We start from the raw sequence: 21,135 nt of genomic DNA, 5'->3' as shown, positions 1-21,135 counted from the left end.
TTATACTCTACAGGAGAGAGGTCCCTGCCCATAAGAGCTTACATTGTACAGGAGAGAGAACCCTGCCCATAAGAGCTTACACTCTACAGGAGAGAGGTCCCTGCCCATAAGAGCTTACACTCTACAGGAGAGAGGACCCTGCCCATAAGAGCTTACACTCTACAGGAGAGAGGACCCTGCCCATAAGAGCTTACACTCTACAGGAGAGAGCACCCTGCCCATAAGAGCTTACACTCTACAGGAGAGAGGTCCCTGCCCCATAAGAGCTTACACTCTACAGGAGAGAGAATCCTGCCCATAAGAGCTTACACTCTACAGGAGAGGGGACCCTGCCCATAAGAGCTTATACTCTACAGGAGAGAGGACCCTGCCCATAAGAGCTTACATTCTACAGGAGAGAGGACACTGCCCATAAGAGCTTACACTCTACAGGAGAGGGGACCCTGCCCATAAGAGCTTATACTCTACAGGAGAGAGGTCCCTGCCCATAAGAGCTTACATTCTACAGGAGAGAGAGGTCCCTGCCCATAAGAGCTTACACTCTACAGGAGAGAGGACCCTGCCCATAAGAGCTTACACTCTACAGGAGAGAGGACCCTGCCCATAAGAGCTTACACTCTACAGGAGAGAGGACCTTGGTAATAAGAGCTTACACTCTACAGGAGAGAGGACCCTGCCCATAAGAGCTTATACTCTACAGGAGAGAGGTCCCTGCCCATAAGAGCTTACATTCTACAGGAGAGAGAGGTCCCTGCCCATAAGAGCTTACACTCTACAGGAGAGAGGTCACATCGCTGTGTTCGGGAGCAGGATGCCACTTACTGGAGCAGCCATTAGCTATAAGCATATACTCTATGTAAGTAAATGGCAAATGGCAAAAAAAAAAACTGAACTATTATAGAGCAGATGAAGATATAGCAGCTGTGGTCCTGGTAGCCGCTGTATCATGTCCAGGCAGCATTGGTTACACGTCACATGGTTGCTGTGTGATCTTGAATTACAGATCATCTGAATTATGAGATCCATTCAGCTACAAGACACTGGGGTCTCTTTCTGCATCCCTTAAGCAAAGGGCATTAAAATACCAGATGCTTAATACTTACGGCTTCTGGGCCCCTGGAGAGTCGGCCTCCGCGTGCAGCCCCAGCTTTTATTTTACCTGTAAATCAAAAAGATAATTAAAATGCTGAAGCCGATAACCCGGCGCAAATCATCAGTCTGAACAATGGTGACTGGGAGCATCAATGCTTTGTGGAGACGCCTGCATCCAGACATTGTCTCCCATAGTACAAGTCACTGAAGATTTCCTTTTCATGTCTCTAAGGAAAATGTATGTAAAGATTTCCTTCTCATATCAGAGCATGAAAGAGGAGATTCTATAGAAGCTGAGGTGTGTATTATTCTTGTATATAGGAGCAGTATTATAGTAGTTATAGTCCTGTATATAGGAGCAGTATTATAGTAGTTATGCGGTTCAGGGAAGAAACAGAGTGCTGCACCTCACACCTATGGCTGATACTAGTGCCGCTTGGCTAAATAAAAAACACATCAGAATTTTGTGTATGAATTGATCAAGCCATACTGCCCCATGTACCTCGTGCCGGTATCTGATACACATGGGTCCCTACACTAAGTCCACACCGTGCCAGTCAGTGGCCACCAACCCCGCAGGCGTGCACAGCCAGGGAACGGGGGCCATGGGACGGCCCTGCGACCCCCATGCCACAGGACCAGACCCAAAAACACCACACCAGAACCCGGCCAGCACCGCCGGCGGAGAAGGTCGCCCCCAAGCAGCACAAGTCTGGATAAGGTATTACACTCACCATAGCTGCAGCAAACAGAATGGGAAAAAACAGGAGGGATTAAAACCATGTGCACTCAGGTGTCTCCTGCTAATTGCGGTCATGTGGGTCTCACCAGGAGGAGTGCAATACACGGAGAAAAGAGAGAAACAAAATGCGGTTCAGGGAAGAAACAGAGTGCTGCACCTCACACCTATGGCTGATACTAGTGCCGCTTGGCTAAATAAAAAACACATCAGAAGTGGTGCTGGCTGGGTTTTGGTGTGGCATTTTTGGGTCTGGTCCTGTGGCATGGGGGTTGCAGGGCCGTTCCATGGCCTCCCTTCCCTGACTGTGCACGCCTGCGGGGGTGGTGGTCACTGACCGGCACAGTGTGGACTTAGTGTAGGGACCCATGTGTATCAGATACCTGCACGAGGTACATGGGGCAGTGTGGCTTGATCAATTCACATACAGAATTCTGATGTTTTTTATGCAGCCGAGAGGTACTAGTATCAGCCATAGGTGTGAGGTGCAGCACTTTTTTTCTTCCCTGAACCGTATTTTGTTTCTCTCTTTTCTCCGTGTTTTGCACTCCTCCTGGTGAGACCCACATGACCGCAATTAGCAGCAGACACCTGAGTGCTCATGGTTTTAATCCCTCCTGTCTGTTCCATTCTATCTTTGATAGCTATGGTGAGTGCAATACCTTATCCAGACTTGTGCTGTTTGGGGGCAGCTTCCTCCGCCGGTGGTGCTGGCTGGGTTTTGGTGTGGCATTTTTGGGTCTGGTCCTGTGGCATGGGGGTTGCAGGGCCGTTCCATGGCCTCCCTTCCCTGACTGTGCACGCCTGCGGGGGTGGTGGTCACTGACCGGCACAGTGTGGACTTAGTGTAGGGACCCATGTGTATCAGATACCTGCACGAGGTACATGGGGCAGTGTGGCTTGATCAATTCACATACAGAATTCTGATGTTTTTTATGCAGCCGAGAGGTACTAGTATCAGCCATAGGTGTGAGGTGCAGCACTCTTTTTCTTCCCTGAACCGTATTTTGTTTCTCTCTTTTCTCCGTGTTTTGCACTCCTCCTGGTGAGACCCACATGACCGCAATTAGCAGCAGACACCTGAGTGCTCATGGTTTTAATCCCTCCTGTCTGTTCCATTCTATCTTTGATAGCTATGGTGAGTGCAATACCTTATCCAGACTTGTGCTGTTTGGGGGCAGCTTCCTCCGCCGGTGGTGCTGGCTGGGTTTTGGTGTGGCATTTTTGGGTCTGGTCCTGTGGCATGGGGGTTGCAGGGCCGTTCCATGGCCTCCCTTCCCTGACTGTGCACGCCTGCGGGGGTGGTGGTCACTGACCGGCACAGTGTGGACTTAGTGTAGGGACCCATGTGTATCAGATACCTGCACGAGGTACATGGGGCAGTGTGGCTTGATCAATTCACATACAGAATTCTGATGTTTTTTATGCAGCCGAGAGGTACTAGTATCAGCCATAGGTGTGAGGTGCAGCACTCTTTTTCTTCCCTGAACCGTATTATAGTAGTTATATTCTTGTATATAGGGGGCAGTATTATAGTAGTTATATTCCTGTATATAGGGGCAGTATTATAGTAGTTATATTCTTGTATATAGGGAGCAGTATTATAGTGGTTAAATTCCTGTATATAGGTGCAGTATTATAGTAGTTATATTCTTGTATATAGGAGCAGTATTATAGTAGTTATATTCCTGTATATAGGGAGCAGTATTATAGTAGTTATATTCTTGTATATAGGAGCAGTATTATAGTAGTTATATTCTTGTATATAGGGAGCAGTATTATAGTAGTTATATTCTTGTATATAGGAGCAGTATTATAGTAGTTATATTCCTGTATATAGGAGCAGTATTATAGTAGTTATATTCTTGTATATAGGAGCAGTATTATAGTAGTTATATTCTTGTATATAGGGAGCAGTATTATAGTAGTTATATTCTTGTATATAGGGAGCAGTATTATAGTAGTTATAGCAGGGTTGAGAATGGTTCGACCAGCACCAGCATTTTGTACACAGTTATGAGGATGCAGATCTTCATTTTAAATGTGCCACCCATATATAAATGACATACTTTTTCTTGTGGTTTAGGGATTACTGGGATATTTGTGTCATATTGGGTTGAGCACCCTTTACATATTGTGGTTATTTGGACATATTTAAGTAGTGCATTGTCTTTAAATTGGTATGAATTAGGATGTTGGTATATAATTTGATCAAACCATATTGTCTCATCTACAACGTGCAGGTCCCCTTGGTCTCTACACTAAATCAACACTCTGTAGGTCAGCGGCCGCCAACCCCGCAAAGCGAGCGCAAGTAGGGAAGGGAGGCCACGGAATGGCCCTGCAACCCCAATGTCACATGACCAAACACCAAGGGCCCCCACAAACCCTTGTTCACACTTGTGTTGCTTGGTGGCCGCTTTCTCCGCTGGCGGCACCTGCTGGGTTTGCGGGGGCCTTTGGGGTTTGCTCCTGTGACATTAGGGTTGCAGGACCATTCCGTGACCTCCCTTCCCTGCTTGCGCTCGCTTTGCGGGGTTGGCGGTCGCTGACTAGTTAGTGTAGGGACTCATGTGAACCAGGGTACATTAGGCAATATGGTTTGATCAAATTATATACCAACATCCTGGCGTTGGTTTTTAAATGTGGCCAAGAGGCATTAGTGTCAGCCATCGGTGAGAGGTGCAGCGCTCCTTTCTTTCCATGTACGTATTATAGTAGTTATATTCTTGTACATAGGGGACATGATATGCATCTGTGACATAAATTCTTCTTTTGTCAAGTGCCTGTGGTTGAAGAGAGACACAGCAGGAGGACACTGGGGGCATATGGAGATGTAACCATAACATCTTTATTATTTTCTATATACTGATGCCGGAGTCTCCTTTAATCGGCTGTTGGCCATGCATCACATATTACACTAGGGAATTTTTTAAACATGTTCAAAGGCAGAAATCAGCCGATGAGAGAAAGATCACCGACTCCTTGGCTGATCATTGTCTTTATTACACATGGTGATATCTACCAGATTCAGCAGATAATCACTCTGTGTAATAGGGCCTTTATTCAGAAATCTCTGCCACAAAACTGCCACATGTGAATACATCTTCATTCTCCTTAAATTCTTCATACGTTGGTGTAACAAATACAGAATACTCGGTCTGCTGGATGAATGGTCTTGAAGAGTGACAACCCTCGCCTCAGCTAATACAGTAGAAACAGATGCTTAGATGGCAGCAATGACAACGTAATGCATAAATCAGTATAACTGAGAAAAATTCTTCAGACAATATGAAATCTTTGATATTCCGGTGGAATAGCATCTTCACAATAGGTAATGGTTTTTCACCATGTAAAAAATTATTACAAATTTACAGAAAAATGGCCATATTACTGCACCACTGACCGGAGTTGGTCTTTTAGGCATCGTTGGTTACCATTGGACTGGTCGCAGATTGGCCAGCCAGATTGATGCAGGTTTCCTACAATTCAGTCTTCATTTGCCATCTCTGGTAATGATGCCATTGATCATGATTGACCTAAGGTCACACACATTCTGCCGTGTCAGTCCTACTACCCAGTCTGGCTGCTTCTATTATATCAATAGTCAATTATAAAGTAATAATAAATATAAGATGAATGAAACCTTTCTTAACATATGCAAGAATCTTGTAAAATTTTTTAAAAGATGGTGTCTCGCTTCTTACCTTATGCTTCGAAAAGACGAAATTTTCTATTATCTGCTAGGCCAGAGTGGCAGCCATAATCCTGTAAGATCCTCTTACTCTCCGATGTCCATATGTTATTATATAGCATAAGGAAAGGGGTTGTGCAGATGGAACAACCTCTCTTAATGTGAACCTATCAGAATGTTTTTGTCAACCGTTTCGGCAACATTGACCTTCAGTGGTTTACAAAAGCTGCCAAATAGGATCTCTATTATAATAAAAAAAAAAAAAGATGGATGTTCATTGTTTGCACCACATGGTAAGGACCTGTATAAAGTCAAGGATGCGGAGATAGTGGCAATGGACATCTGTATGTCCACACCCTAATCCCACCCAACCAGGTTAGATTAATGTCCCTTTGGGCAAGCTTGTGATAATGTTCCCCGTCCCCAGGGATGTCATCCAAGCTAGGCTGGGCGAGATTAGGGCAAAGATACCTAAGGGCCATACGACACTCACTTACTGAGCCTATTGCACAGCTCGATAATCGTGCAGCAAGGGCTGTATATATATAAACCGTTAGTGATGTCCGTGCAGACCTTGCCTTTACGTTCTTGATAGAGTTGAGCGAGCATGCTCGTCCACGCTTGGTACTCATTCGAGAATTAGGGTACTCGATGGTGCTTGTTACTTGGACGAGCGTCTCGCGATACTCGAGACAATGCCATCTTCCTCTTCCTGCATGTTTGGCGGCTTTTTTTGAGCCAATCATCATGCAGGAGAGTCTTTGAGAGCTCGTAGCATCACGTGGGAACCCTACATGACAATAGCAGCCATTGGCTGGCCAGATCAGATGACCTGGGCATATAAGAATCAGTTCCTGCGATGCTCACGTCAGACGCAGGCTGGATGAGCATAGGGAGAGAGCTGCTGTCTGTCAGGGAGAGTGTTAGACAGGGAATTAGTGTGCGGTTAGGCAGGAATCTGACATAAAGAACCCAACAGTCCTTCTGAGGGCTATGTTCACACTACTTATAGAGACTGGCCGTTCCGTGACCCAGCCGGTCTCTGCCCGGATCATCCCGGCCGGTACTTAAGTGCCGGCCGGATGATCTTTCCGGCCGCAGGGTTCTGATGCGGGCGCATCAGTGCGCGTCCGCCCGCCTCAGAACCTCCCATAGCACACAGTGAAGCGAGCGGCCGGAGCCGCTCACTTCACTGTGTGAACTGACAGGGTTTCCTACGGCCGCAATTCATTGAATTGCGGCCGCAGAAAACTGACATGTCAGTTCTTTGCGGCCCCGCACGGAATCCCGACAGGAGCGTATACGATGTGTATACGCTCCGGCCGGGATCCTCTTGAAGTAGAGGTAATGTTCCACTTCGCAGAAAGTACGCCCATTGTTGCCGATGGCAGCAACGGCCGTACTTTTACGTAGTGTGAACAAAGCCTTAAAATTTTTAAAACATATATTTTTTTTGCTACTGCTGGCTTGGACTTGTAGTGCAGCTGTCAGTAGTCAATTTGTCCTGTTGCTGACATTACCTTGGCTGGCTGGGATCTGTAGTTCAGCTATACCTATCCTCATGCTGCCTCTGCTGTTTCCTGTCCATTTCCATGTTGTTTCCATCATTTTCTGAGGTTTCCAGGCAACCTTCCCTGTGCAGAACTTTGGTCCCCTGCAAAAATGCTCGAGTTTCCCATTGACTTCAATGGGGTTCGTTACTCAAAACGAGAACCCGAGCATCGGGAAATATTCGTCTTTAGTATCGAGCACCCGAGCATTTAGTACTCGCTCATCTCTAGTCCTTAAACTCTCTCAGTGTTCTCCTGGCTTCTGCCCGCTGTTCACAGACACTTCTGGAACATCAGGGCCCATCTCTGAAGTGACAAGCCGCTTAGCCAATCACAATCCACAGCGCAGTCCTGTCTCGGACAGATATTGGCTGAGTGGCATGTCACTTCATGTTTACAGGTTTTTTTACACAGTCATCACCTGTCTGACGTGCATCACTATTACAAGTAGCGATACACAGTTGGCAGCCAATGATTTTTCAACAGGTTGAAAGACGATGATCAGCCAATAATCGTTTCTTCGGCTGATCGTTGTCTTTATTACATGAAGTGATAATCTGCTGAATTAGCCTCATTGGGCAGATTAAAGCTCCGTGTAATAGGGCATTAACTTTTATCCGCAGAGCCTCCACCTCCTTCAATTTATATAGATCATTTGAATTAAACTCTTAATTATCATAATGGGGTCAAGTGCCAGTTTGGTCTCCACTCAAATTGTAATTTGTGATTGTGACCCTAATACCCAGGAATCTTAGTATTTGGTGGGTTCTTAAAGAGAGCCTGTCAACAGTGTCATGCCAAACCATGCACAGCAAGAAACAGGGAAAGACTTGATCATTACAAACATTAAGCTTTTGCATTTCAGAGACATTCTAGTTTAAATACAAGCTGGGAATACAGTAAGATAATGATTGATAAATTGATTGACGTGTTTCATATAACTTTTGGATTCGAGGGGGGATAAGTGGAAAACAAGTGGCACTTGATGTTGAATAGAAGATAAACTTGAGAAACAGAGAACTACATGGGCATCTTGCAGAATAAGAGCACTATTACACGGCCCGATAATAACTGTAAAGGAGCACCGATCTGCTAGATTGGCGGTCGTTTACTAGGCCTATTACACGGCCCGATAATCGTTTAACAAGGGCTGCATGGGCATCGTTACCAATGTCCTTGCAGCCCTTGCTTAAACTGCACACATTACCTGTCCATGGTCCAGGGCTCCCCTTGGGGTCTGCTTCTTCCCAGGTCCCGCGTGCTTCATCTTCAAAGCGGCCTGTGTCAGCTGACAGGCCGCCTAGCCAATCACTGGCTGCGCCGGTCCCGGCCAGTGATTGGCTGAGCGGCCTGTCAGCTCAAACAGGCCGCTCTGAAGCTGCAGCGTGCGGGGAGAAGCGAACTGCAAGGGGAGCCCTGGACCATGGATGGGTAATGTATACACTCTGCAAATCGTGAGCCACCGGCCGCGCACCGCTATTACACGTAGCAATGGGCAGTCGGCGCCCGACAATTATAGGTCCAAACCTAAATCAACGATCAGCCGATGATCATAATCACCGGCTGATCGTTTAATTTATTACACGGAACGATAATCGGCCAGATAGGGCCGATTATCGTTCCGTGTTATAGGGCGATTAGTCTATTATCACTACAGTGCAGTCCAAAGGACTAAAAAGATCTGTAAGTAAGTCTGTGGCTATGTATGTCGATGAAGTATCCAGACTGTATTTTATGAACAAGTAGAACAAGCCACCACAACAAGCCACCAAGTTCTTTTTATCACAGGAAGGCGTAATAAGAAACTTAAAGTCTCCATAAGTATGCTTTATACTTTTGTCAGCAGTACCAGCCGCTCATGGTGGGGTTGGCCATTGGTATGGGGCTCTTCCGACTTTCCACTGTCAGATGATGTCAGCAAAAATTCTGTTTGTTCTGGGAGAGATAAGGTTTAACCCTTCCCATAGGGAACACAGCAACTGTGCCAAACGTTCTTGTGTATTGGGAGAATAGGAGAGATAATAACTGACAGGAAGCAGTCTTTCAGTCGTCTGGCACTGTCAGCTGCAATAGGTTTACATGCCGTTACAGGGTTACAGGGTTAAATGCAACTTTCATTCCGCTGTGAGTATTTAAAACAATATCCCCCTTAACCTGCTTAAGTACCGATTTCAGTACGTGTGAACCCACCCTAAAAGTGTATGGTCACCATATAGCAAGTTCTTGTGGTTGGTATCATGGGATGAAAAGCTTTCTCCAACAGATGCCACTCTTCGATGCCACACACGTTGCCGAGATATCGCCGTTGGAAGCCCAGCACGCGCTCATCAGAGATGAGTCCGGCGCTCATAGAGAATGACGGCTCCATTCATTCTCTATGAGCGCGCGCTAGGCTTTCGACGGCGATATTTTGGTAACAGGAGCGGGTCCAGGAGCAAGACTTCGTGCATGCGGTAAGTATAAGAGTCTCCACCGGGGGGGGGGGGGGGGGGGGGGGGGGGGGGGGCTTTGGCCAGGTCCTCTTTAAGTCTATGCAAACTAGCACTATTCACGTTTTACGGAAACGGATACGGAAACAGATGCAATTACGGATGCAAATAGAGATGATTTTCCACGGATCACAGAAAAAATCACTGAACAAGGCGTGTGAGGCCTTACACAGGGCAATGTCTACCCAATTTGGCAGATAATCGTCTCTTCTCCTCTATAAAAAAAAGCCACAATTCAGTTTTTTTCATATGTTGTTTCTTTCAGAGAGAACAGTCCAAGAATTAAAGTTTTTTAGGTTTTTCATTGCCCCAATGGGTCCAATTCATGATGTTGCTTCCCTTGTTCAAGCCGTTATAGGAGTAAAGAAAATGGGGAATAACCTGGTGGTAATTACAGGTGAATATATGAAGGCGTTGGATAGCACAAAGTTCACGAGGATGAGAACTTCAGAACTTATAAAATCTCAGGAAATCTCTCTCTTTGGGTACCCTGGTTTTCTGCCAGACTCCAAAAACATACTGAAACCTTCAACTGCAGGAGAGAGTTTAGGGATGAAAACTGTGGACAAGCGTTCTTTAATATAATTGGACATAATTTCCGTTTCTGGGAGGGACATGGGATTTACCCTGGCTCGAGGAAAAGTGCGTGGTAGCAAGTCAATAGGATGGTCTTATGGGCTGTGTGATGGTAAAAAAGACTTTGGCACAGTTTGAATATTCATGGTTTTCCTGCGGTTACTCTGGTTTTCTCCCACATCCCAAACAAACACATATATGAATTTGGAATTTAGATTGTGAGTCCCAGTGGGGACAGGGACCGAGTGATGACAAGCTATGTAAAGTGCTATGAAACAAGTTGGCGATATATAAATAAAGGCATTATTATTATTACTTTGTTTCACCATTCTTCCACCAAAAGCTTGATTTCCTCTGTTTGTATGGGTTAAGAAAACTTGGTAATCAGCAGCACTCAGAACCTCTGAGCTTAAAATAGCTTTCATACAGGCAAAGATTTCATCCAGACCACGGATCCCCGTCTCTCCAACACAGAAAATAGTAGACAGAGGTTGATGACAGTGTCCAATGCGGGTAAAAGTATAACTTAATTCCTCCATTAAAACAATGTAGTAACATTTCAACTCCCCCCAGTTTGAAAAAGACTTGGACCAGTCAAAACGGTACTACAATGTTTTAATGGAGGAATAAAGTTTGGGTCTTATTACATGGGCCGATGAAGAACCGATCAATATTGTAAACGAGCGCCGATCTGCTAGATCATTGCTCGTTTACCGGGAACGTGGACAAGTAAAGTGTTTGGGCAATCGTCAGTCATGCATCGCTATTACGCGTAGTGATGCATGGCCGACGGCCAATGATTTTAGGTCTGAGCCTAAAGAAACAATCAGCTGATGATCGTTTCATCAGCTGATCACTATCTCTATTCGACGAAGCGATAGTCGGCCCAATTCGCCTCCCTGTGATAGGGCCCTTATGCTTTTACCCACATTGGATGCTGTCACCCACCTCTCTCTGCTCTTTGTATGGGTTCATGACAGGAAATTGCTACAAAGAGTAGACGAAGTAGAAAGCTGCATTCAGATTCACGCTGCCTCTCATGGTGAGGAGTTCAACCACGGCAATCAACAAAATTCTTGGTGATCAGTGTTTGACTACAGAGCCCTGAAAAGAGGACCTTTCTGGCTCAACCAGCCAACTGATTTTTCAGCTGATGGCTAGTGCTATTAGACAGCGCAATGTTAGCCTGTTGTGTCAATTATAATAATAATAATGCTTTTATTTGTATGACACACAGTTTCAGTAGCACTTTAATTATTAACCCATGTAATAGGGACCTTAGGGTCCTTTTACATGGCATGATATGGGGCCATGCAAGGACATGAGCCCTGATCAGTGCCATTAGGAGGTACAATTAATTGCACTGTAGTTTATGCGGCCATACGTCACTTCTCGATGGCTGCTGGAGACTGGGGGAGCCTCACATGGAGTAGCTGCACTTTGTTCAAACCTGAATCCCATAGAAAACCTATAGGATCAGCTCATTGGCCGTGTAGACGCTCGTAACCCTGTACCCCAGAACCTCAATGACCTGAGGGCCGCCCTTTAAGAAGAGTAGGATGCCTCAGCAGACAATAAGGCGACATGTGAGCAGCACATGTCTCCAGGAGACGTCGTTGCAAAGCTGTAATTGATGCTCAAGGGCACATGACGAGTTATTGAGACAGTGACATCTTTTGTTGGGATATACCCACAACTGTTGTTGGCTTTTGTTTTAATAAATTGTTTGAGATGAGGAAATCCGCATTGCTGCTTCTACTTAAATGCCCCATGATAATCGCTTCTCGGCCTTTTGGCTAAGATCAAGTGTAGTATCTGTTCTTATCAGTTTAATATCTGATACGTCCCCTATCTGGGGACCATATATTAAATGGATTTTTAGAACAGGGAGATGGAAAAAGAGCCTGCTCTGTCCTCTCCAGGCATTGACCTGGTATTGCAGTGCTTCCAGGTTCAGTGCACAAAAAAAACAAAAAAACATTTAAATTCCACCCACAAGCCAAATATCCATATCTTTTTGTGAGTACTGTATCTATCCTAGGATAATAATAAAGGAAATAATATCAAGGCGGAGTAGATGGACCAGGTGGACTTTTGCCAACAATCTTCCATGTTTCTATGCTGATTTGATGAGGTTTGAAGCTCTGTAATTTCAAATGGTCTCCACTTTATGGCCAAGTTGCTTGGTTCCTAAAAGCTTTCCATTATCCATAATATTGTTGATAGGGAAAATCTAGGATGAAAAAAATTAAGGAACTCACTTGTGGCTCCTATTATAGCACTTTCTTGGTATGGGGGAACTTTTATCACTAATGTCTGTGAGACTGCGTAAGGGCCTGTTCACAAAACGGAATCGAAGCTTAAATTCCTGCTCAGAACCCCCGCTGAATCCCGTCTGTTATCTCTTTCAATGGGAGGCCTTGCGTGTCTCTGTTCTTCGCTCAAAGAATTGACATTGAAATGACATTCTGTAGTGTGAACAGGCCCTTATGCAATGAAAATGCAACGTGAATGCATTTAATTGCAGCAATTAATTATTTCATTGCTTTAGGTCACAGGCGACTCATATATGGGGGGGGGGGGTCTTCTCCCCGACCCCCTGTGAAGTGACTGTACAGTATATCTGGGGTCTCACCTCTGTGAGGTGACCCTTATCTCGAGGGTCTCTCCCCTGTGAGGTAATCTTTATCTCGGGGTCTCTCCCCTGTGAAGTAATCTTTAATCTTTCCCCTGATCCCCTGTGAGGTAACTTTATCTGGGGTCTCACCTTTGTGAGGTGACCCTTATCTTGGGGGTCTCTCCCCTGTGAATTAATCCTTATCTCAGGGGTCTCTCCCCTCACCTCATGTAAGGTGACTGTATATGATGGGGTCTCTCCCCTGTAGGCTAATCCTTATATCAGGGGCTTCTCCCCTGACCCCCTGTGAGGTAACTTTATCTGGGGTCTCACCTTTGTGAGGTGACCCTTTTCTCGGGGGTCTATCCCCTGTGAGGTAATCCTTATCTCGGGGGGTCTCTCCCCTGACCTCATGTGAGGTGACTGTATATGAGGGGGTCTCTCCCCTGTAGGCTAATCCTTATATCAGGGGCTTCTCCCCTGACCCCCTGTGAGGTAACTTTATCTGGGGTCTCACCTTTGTTAGGTGACCCTTATCTCGGGGGCCTCTCCCCTGACCTCATGTGAGGTGACTGTATATGAGGGGGTCTCCCCCTGTCAGGTAATCCTTATATCGGGGGCTTCTCCCCTGACCCCCTGGTCAGGTAACTTTGTCTGGGGTCTCACCTTTGTGAGGTGACCCTTTTCTTGGGGGTCTCTCCCCTGTGCGGTAATCCTTATCTCTGGGGTCTCTCCCCTGACCTCATGTGAGGTGACTGTATATGAGGGGGTCTCCCCATGTGAGGTAATCCTTATATCAGGGGCTTCTCCCCTGACCTCATGTGAGGTGACTGTATATGAGGGGGTCTCCCCACGTGAGGTAATCCTTATATCGGGGGCTTCTCCCCTGACCTCATATGAGGTGACTGTATATGAGGGGGTCTCTCCATGTGAGGTAATCCTTATATCGGGGGCTTCTCCCCTGACCTCCTGTGAGGTAACTTTATCTGGGGTCTCACCTTTGTGAGGTGACCCTTATCTCGGGGGTCTCTACCCTGTGCGGTAATCCTTATCTCGGGGGTCTCTCCCCTGACCTCATGTGAGGTGACTGTATATGAGGGGGTCTCCCCATGTGAGGTAATCCTTACATCGAGGGTTTCTCCCCTGATCTCCTGTGAAGTGACTGTATATGTGGGGTCTCTCCCCTATGAGGTCACATGTATATCTGGGGTACATCGGGGGTCTCTACCCATGACCCCCTCTGAGGTGACCCTTATATAGAGGTCCCGGGTCTCTGGTGGTCTCCTCCCCCCACCCGGAGGTGATGTCACGGTGACAGGCCGCAGCTTCCCGCCTCCTCCTTCTCTCCGGCGTCTCCTCCTTCATCCCTCACACACAGCAGAGGACGGAGCCGACACCATCACTACCGGGACCGGCGTAGGATCTGAACGGGGCCGCACGGCGGTGAGTGCCCGGGGGTGCGGGGGGCTCCTTATGTCCCGGGGGGCGGGAGATCAGGTGCGGGGGAGGGGGTGCTGCTGAGGTGAATGTGGGGGAGGGGCGCAGCAGTCAGGGGGGCTCCGTGTGTACAGTATGTGATGTGGAGGGATGAAGAGGGGGGGGGGGGGGATCTGATCCATCCAGATATGAATATGGTAAACAAGTATGAGGGGTGGTCTGAGGTACCTGGCGGTATACAGGGGTGATGTATGGTGGTATATAGAGACATATAAGGGTCGGCAGGGGTACCTGGCAATATATAGGGGTGATGTATGGTGGTATATAGAGAGAGATGGGGATGAGTTGGGGTACCTGGTGGTATACAGAGGTGATGTATGGTGATATATAGAGGTGGGCAGGGGTACCTGGTGGTATATAGCGAGGGATGGGTTGGGGTACCTGGTGGTATATAGCGAGGGATGGGTTGGGGTACCTGATGGTAGACAGAGGTGATGTATGGTGGTATATAGGGGAGGGCAGTGGTATACAGGGGTCATATGTAGAGAGATTAGGATAGGTTGGGGTACCTGGTGGTATATAGGGGTGGGCTGGGGTACCTGGTGGTATATAGGGGTTGGCTGGGGTACCTGGTGGTATATACAGTGATATGGGGGTGTGCTGGGGTACCTGGTGCTATCCAGGGGTGATATATGGTGGTACATAGAGAGATATGGGTCGGTTTAGCGGGATACGGTAAAGGTCTCGGTGCTGTCTGTTGGGTGGAGTGGGGGTCCCAGCACTGCCCACAGGGTTGAGCTGAGGTCTTGGCAACAGACCCATAACACCTTCGGTGAAAGATGTGTGAAGGGGCCTAAGATGGGGTTATTTACAGTGGAATAAGTTGGCACATGGTGCTGTATAGCAGTATATAGTGGGATACTGGGAACAGATAGTGCAGGATATAGCCATACACCATAGATGGGCAAGTCCCACAAGCCATTGTGCTTCTGGCTCGGTCTCTGGTGGGCGCAGGGATGTGTTGATCTGTAGTAATATCTGGGGTCGTTTCTCTTAGCCTGGAAACAAAGGAGGAGACAGATAGAACTCCGGCCCTGAAGGATCCTTGTTCTGCATTGTGGGCGGCCATCATTGTGTAGCTGGGATATTATACATGCAAAATCTTAGTTTCCTTTTCAGTTGTTTGGTGCCTTCTTTAGGGCTTGCATGTTCCCGTTGCCTAGGAACTGCTGGATGTAAGGTCTCGGTGACCACCGGCCATGGGACATCATATGGGCCATATATCAGACTATCTATACATGCTATATTGTAGACCAGGGAAGGAGGTGGGGATTTATTTGTTTTTTTTCTCTTCTATATGGATTCCTGATGACCATATCCATGAAGCATCCGGTAGTCTGGATTTTGTCATCCTTCTCATCCCTTCCTAGCAGGTGTCCTCTGATATGTCCAACATACTATGGCGTTGGTCAGGCTGGATGTGGTTTAAGAGGAGGAAGTGTCTTGAGTTCATCTTTTGTTGATTCTTCATAGTGGTTCAGAGTCTATAGTGACTATGGTTATAACCTGTCTCTTTAAAGGATATCTAGTGTTATGTGGCGGTTTTTCAGATGTATTGTCTTTGGCTCTTTTATATCATCCAAGGTTTAAGCCTTTAAAAGCTTTTCCAGGTCTACAACATTGAGGCCTTTGGTTGGGTTGGTCATACTTTGCAGATAACTATTGGCAAAACCTTCGTAAGAATGACCCCTATCATCACCATCTCCTGGTCATACTCATAGCTGGGCATGTTTTTGGAACAGGGAACTTTAAGAAAGTCACAGCCAAACTTCTTTTACATTGGGATTGGTGGTATGACCAGCTTTAGTGTAGGCCATCCATATTAGACCAATGGTGATTAAACTCCCACTGTTTATGAGGCTACAGCTTTCCAGTGAGCTTACCCTGGTGCGTACAGTAAAACACAATAAATGTAGTAGCACCTGTGCCGGGTACACGGTTGCAGCTTAAAGGGGCCTACTGCATGCTGAAATGCCATCAAATAGCTGATTGACAGGGATGTCAAGAGAAACCTTTCCTAAGGATAGGGCATCAGTATTGTAGTCTCACAAACCAGTGTTGATTGCAAGGAGCTCTGTTTAGTGTATACCTCGTGCAGGTTCTCACATATATCTGGTGCAAATTAGAGCAACCCATTAATCCCATAGAAGCCATAGACTGTCCTATAGGCGTCTGTTGAGCTGTCATATGTCAGAATACTTATGCCTTGTGCGCACACGTCTGTACAGTGCGTATGGTCCATGAACACCACACTTGAAGCCCATACAGTGTCATCTGTGGGCTGCCTGCCTAAAGGACCGTGCACAAAATTATTATTTTTTTTTTTAATATTTGCATTCTGGTACATAAAATCGGTAGTAATGTGTATAGGCCCATATATTAGAATGCATCCTGTCTACTATCCAGTTGCATATAAAAAATGCGGACTCATGCATGGCCATGTGCAGGAGGCCTTACAGCAGGGATGGGGAACCTTCGGCCCTCCAGCTGTTGTAAAACTACAATTCCCATCATGCCTGGACAGCCAAAGCTATCCAGGCATGATCGGAATTGTAGTTTTGCAACAGCTGGAGGGCCGAGGGTTCCCCCTCCCTGCCTTACAAGGCCACAACAGAAATAATATAATTTTTTTTTTTTCCCCAAAGAATTGGTTCAATGGGCAACATATCGTCTAACTACATTTTTTTTGATTGCATCATAATTTTGATTGTTTTTGCTTAAAATAAAATAAGAAAAAAAAAAAAAGGTTTGAGGCATTAGTAAATTATTCTTTTGATCTCAGAAACAGTGCTGACCAGTCTGTGTGTACCATGATGTCTGTTCTCGGTCACTTTATTTTCATGCAAAGTAGCCGACCTCTTTCAGCAACAAGGGTCGGATCTCCTAAATGCTGTTTTCACAATTTTCCTATATGCTATTCACTGTTTTGCATGGGAATAGGCCTCACACCGGCCATAATTTTCACACGCCTTTGCAGATGATGCGGTGTGAAAAGCAATGCATGATATTAGAAGTTTCCCAGCAATGGAGACCAGACATAAAGTAGTGATCATTGTGGGGTGAGGGATATTTCTGCTTTTGATATCGCTTGATGTAACCGGGAAGAGTCTTTTGCATCCATCCCATTTAGACTGTGTGTAGTGTCCCTTTAATTCTATGTGAGGTTTAGGCTGTAGATGACTTTGAAAAAGGAAGCGGTTGACTTCCAAGTGGAGGATATCGGTGTTAAGCGCTTGCATTATTGATAAGGAAGGCTCAGCACAGGGATGTTCCTGAGCAGCTCGGAGGCAGCGATCCTGGGGCTGCATTGTGCACACTGTGGGAAATAGCCGCCCTTGGAGCAATGTGTGCAACCCCCCCATGCAAGGTGCATGGCTGTGGCTGTCTCTCGGCAGTCACCCTTACATGATGGCATTGCTTTGTGTCGATGATTACCAGTTGCCGTCCCTGGCTTTGAGCCTGAACCTTTTGTTCCGTCTCTATCACAGCTGTGTTTGCACCTCTCACCATTGTGGGCTTATTTCCCCCCGACTGCATTCTCGCCTAATGTGATTTCAATATAAATCGCGGAGTTACATCGAGATCTTTGTGTTTTCTGAAGGACACTTGTCGTCTGGTTGCAAATTTGCAACCCTTGAAAGGCTGCGATTGTGCAGGGCTGACCCTCCCGGGAGTGTAATGTAATGCAGCTTGCCTTCTTGGATCTGGATACCTGTAGTGTACCGGATAATTACCCATCACACTCTGGATGCGGAGAAACACAGAATCACATTTGGTATTCCGCATCTGCAACGTGCGGCTGATGAGACTGACAAGCGATGTGTCTGTTCGCAGGATCCTCGCACGTGTCCGAAATGATTTACCATTGTTCGAGGCCGGTGGGTTATTACGGCTATTGCAATGTACGGGATGGATCCAGGATTGAGGAGAAAGAAGCTGCGAGGCTGTAGAGGTGCAACTAACTTACAAGCCAGCGCCATCTGTTCTTCTCCGCATGATTTTGCCCCCTAAGGGCAGCAGACGTGAGAATAAACCTGCGATCGCCAGCTGAGTCTGAAACTATTTTGGGCAGAGCGACTTCCACATTGTCATAATGCCGCAGAAGGGATTGAGGAGGAGATTCGCTCTTATTTCCCCATTTTACCTGCTGCAGCCTCACGTGATGTCTGAGCTCTTAGGAAACAGCTGAAATCTTCTCATTTAAAAAAAAACAAAAAAAAAACTAAATTGAATTATGTATAGAATAAGTGCAGGTGCAGTACATTTACCCCTTGATAAAAAGAAATGAGATTACAAAATAAATAAAATAAAGGCAATGCCGGTAAATGGAAGCCCTGGTTTTGCTGAAATGTTAATTTTATGCACAGTTGGATGGCAGGGATTACATATATTTATCTCTGTATCGATCTGAAGATGCTCGGCATGGCCTTACTCTATAGGCTGCCAGAAACAGCAGACGTCTCATTGCACCTTACCAAGTTAAGCGGCGAACCGTGTAATATGTATGGGGGATTTCTTACTTTCCCCTATAGATGATGGAGAAAGAAATTGGGCATTGGACTAAAGATTAGTGCAACTGAAGCATGCTCGAGTCCGATCGTTCGGCATTTGAATATTGGATGCAGCCCTAAGGCCTGCCTGTAAACCACGGATAGTCAAAGGCTGCATCCAGCTTCAGCCACTGATATTCAAATACTGACTGACTGATTGTAAGGGAGGTCAAGCCACCACCATTGACACCTGGGGAGGACAGATGTGTCTGGCAACGGCTGACTCTCAATTCTGAACACATGATCCTTTATTGGAGAGCTCTTATTGTATGTGAGGTATCTGGACAGTGTCCAGCTAACAGCTAACTTATGCATATGGGACAACTATCCTCTGTGCACCGAATCCTGTGTGGGGTGGTCAGGTGCGGCTTTCATGTTTCTCCAGCACATCCCATAGGTGATCAATCGGATTGGGATCTGGGGGCCAAGTCACCACCTTGATCTCTTGATCATGTACAATGTCTGCAGTGTAGCACTGGGACATTATCTGCTGCCATGAAGGGGGGACTTGGTGATTACAATGGCTAGGTAGGTGGTATGTATCACAGTAACATCCACATGATGCCAGAACACAAGCTCTCAAGCAGAAGATTGCCCACACTGCCTCCTCCATCTTGTTTTCTTCCCATAGTGCATCCTGGTGCCATCTCTTCCCCAGGTAAGTGATGCACACATCCATCACACCAGATGCCTTCCTCCATTGCTCCAGGTCTAATGAGACCGTTTTAGTCACTTTCGGAGGTGGACAGGGGGTCACATGACTGGTCTGCCGGGGCCCCATACATGTCCTTTGTGATCTGACTCCTTTCTATCATAGACAGCAGGATGTTTTCTAGCAGTTTCCTCTACATCAGCTCTCCTGTGGGGGATCGGACCAAATGGGCTAGCCTTCATTTCCCGCACACATCAGTTCATGCCAGTTGACCCCTCTTGGAGCACCCTCTGTAGGCACTAACCACTATTCTCTCCCCTTTTTAGTGTTTTTAATTTGGGTAAAACTATTCAGTGTGAATATACAACTGTGCTATAATAAAACCTGCTATGATAAAACTTGCGATGCACACTGGATTGTGTTACTCTTGCTGTTCTGCTGTGACAGTACTACTGCTATTCACGAGCATTGAAATCGGTTCTTTCCTATCAACATAATTCTGCCCTGATTAAGACGTATAAAACAGATTCTTTATTGATTTCTTTTAAAACTAAACAATTACTTGGTCCCTTAAGCCCCTCACAGGTGTTTGACAGAAGACGCTCTGTATTCTAAGGGCCCTATTACACGGAACAATAATCGGCCGAATCAGCCCTATCCGGACGATTATCGCTCCGTGTAATAAACACAATGATCAGCCGATGACAACGCAATTGTCAGACGCCGACTGCGCATCGCTACGTGTAATAGCGATGCGTGGCCGGCGGCTTACGATTTCCATACATTACCTATCCATGCTGCAAGGCTCCTCTTGCGGTCTTTTTCTTCCCGGGTCCCACACGCTGCAGCTTCAGAGCGGCCTGTCTGAGCTGACAAGCCACTCAGCCACAGCAATGCAGTATGGTTAGGTAATGTATAGAGTTTAAGCAAGCGCTGCAAGGACATCGGTAACTATGTCGATGCAGCCCTTGTTAAACGATTATCTGGCCGTGTAATTGGCCCAGTAAACGAGCGCCGATCTGCTAGACTTTACAGTTTTCACACTCTTCATTTTTGTCTTCACCCGTCACATTTCTGCTGAACAACCAGATTCATCAGGGGTATAAATGTGGCTAAACTTTGGCACAGTCATTGTTTCCAGTATGGCTGTCCTTCTACCATGTTATCACTTTGCCAGTATAAACAGTTTACACATATACCCCTGATGACTCTGATCATATAAAGTTGTTCAGCTGAAACACGTAAGATAAAGTTTATTAGTTGATAGAAAAGAGACTAGTTGGTGAAAATACTTACAATGCTAGAACCAGCTTGTTAGACTGATGCTAGTATGGGGGCAGTCTTGTGAGGGTTATAATAGGCCAAGCTATTGTTAATCACTCTCCCCTCAGCTGTGTCTCAGTCAGAGTGGGTCTCTGTAGTGAGACCCGGTTTAATCAGTAACTTCTCGTCTCTTTAATTTATAAATACTTTACATAATTTCTTCTTCGTCAATACAAACAGTAATTTCCCGTTCACTTGTGCTAGTTTGCTAGGTACAACGTAAGGTTCACTGATTCCTTTGTTTTTGTGTTTATTGGTAAGGAGCATATATAGGAAGGATCCTCCCTTACCAAGGGGAGGCTAGTCCTTGGGCTATCAAAGACTTCCCCATCAAGATAGTCCAAATTGGGTAATGA

At 46.2% G+C, this 21,135-nt stretch overlaps 1 protein-coding gene and 1 non-coding gene across 3 annotated transcripts in view; both read left to right on the top strand.

Moving 5' to 3' along the window:
- Positions 1 to 21,135, top strand: part of RAB6A (RAB6A, member RAS oncogene family) — a 177,519-nt gene that overhangs the window by 101,160 nt on the left and 55,224 nt on the right. The gene's annotated exons all lie outside the window — the stretch shown is intronic.
- Positions 11,917 to 12,107, top strand: LOC138794301 (U2 spliceosomal RNA). Its single transcript, XR_011363443.1, has one exon. It is a non-coding gene; the product is annotated as a U2 spliceosomal RNA (small nuclear RNA).

The sequence above is a fragment of the Dendropsophus ebraccatus genome, chromosome 5, assembly GCF_027789765.1.
Source record: "Dendropsophus ebraccatus isolate aDenEbr1 chromosome 5, aDenEbr1.pat, whole genome shotgun sequence".
NCBI lineage: Eukaryota > Metazoa > Chordata > Amphibia > Anura > Hylidae > Dendropsophus > Dendropsophus ebraccatus.
Note: the sequence above shows the minus strand (reverse complement) of the source record. Positions and strands in the feature narration are given on the sequence as shown.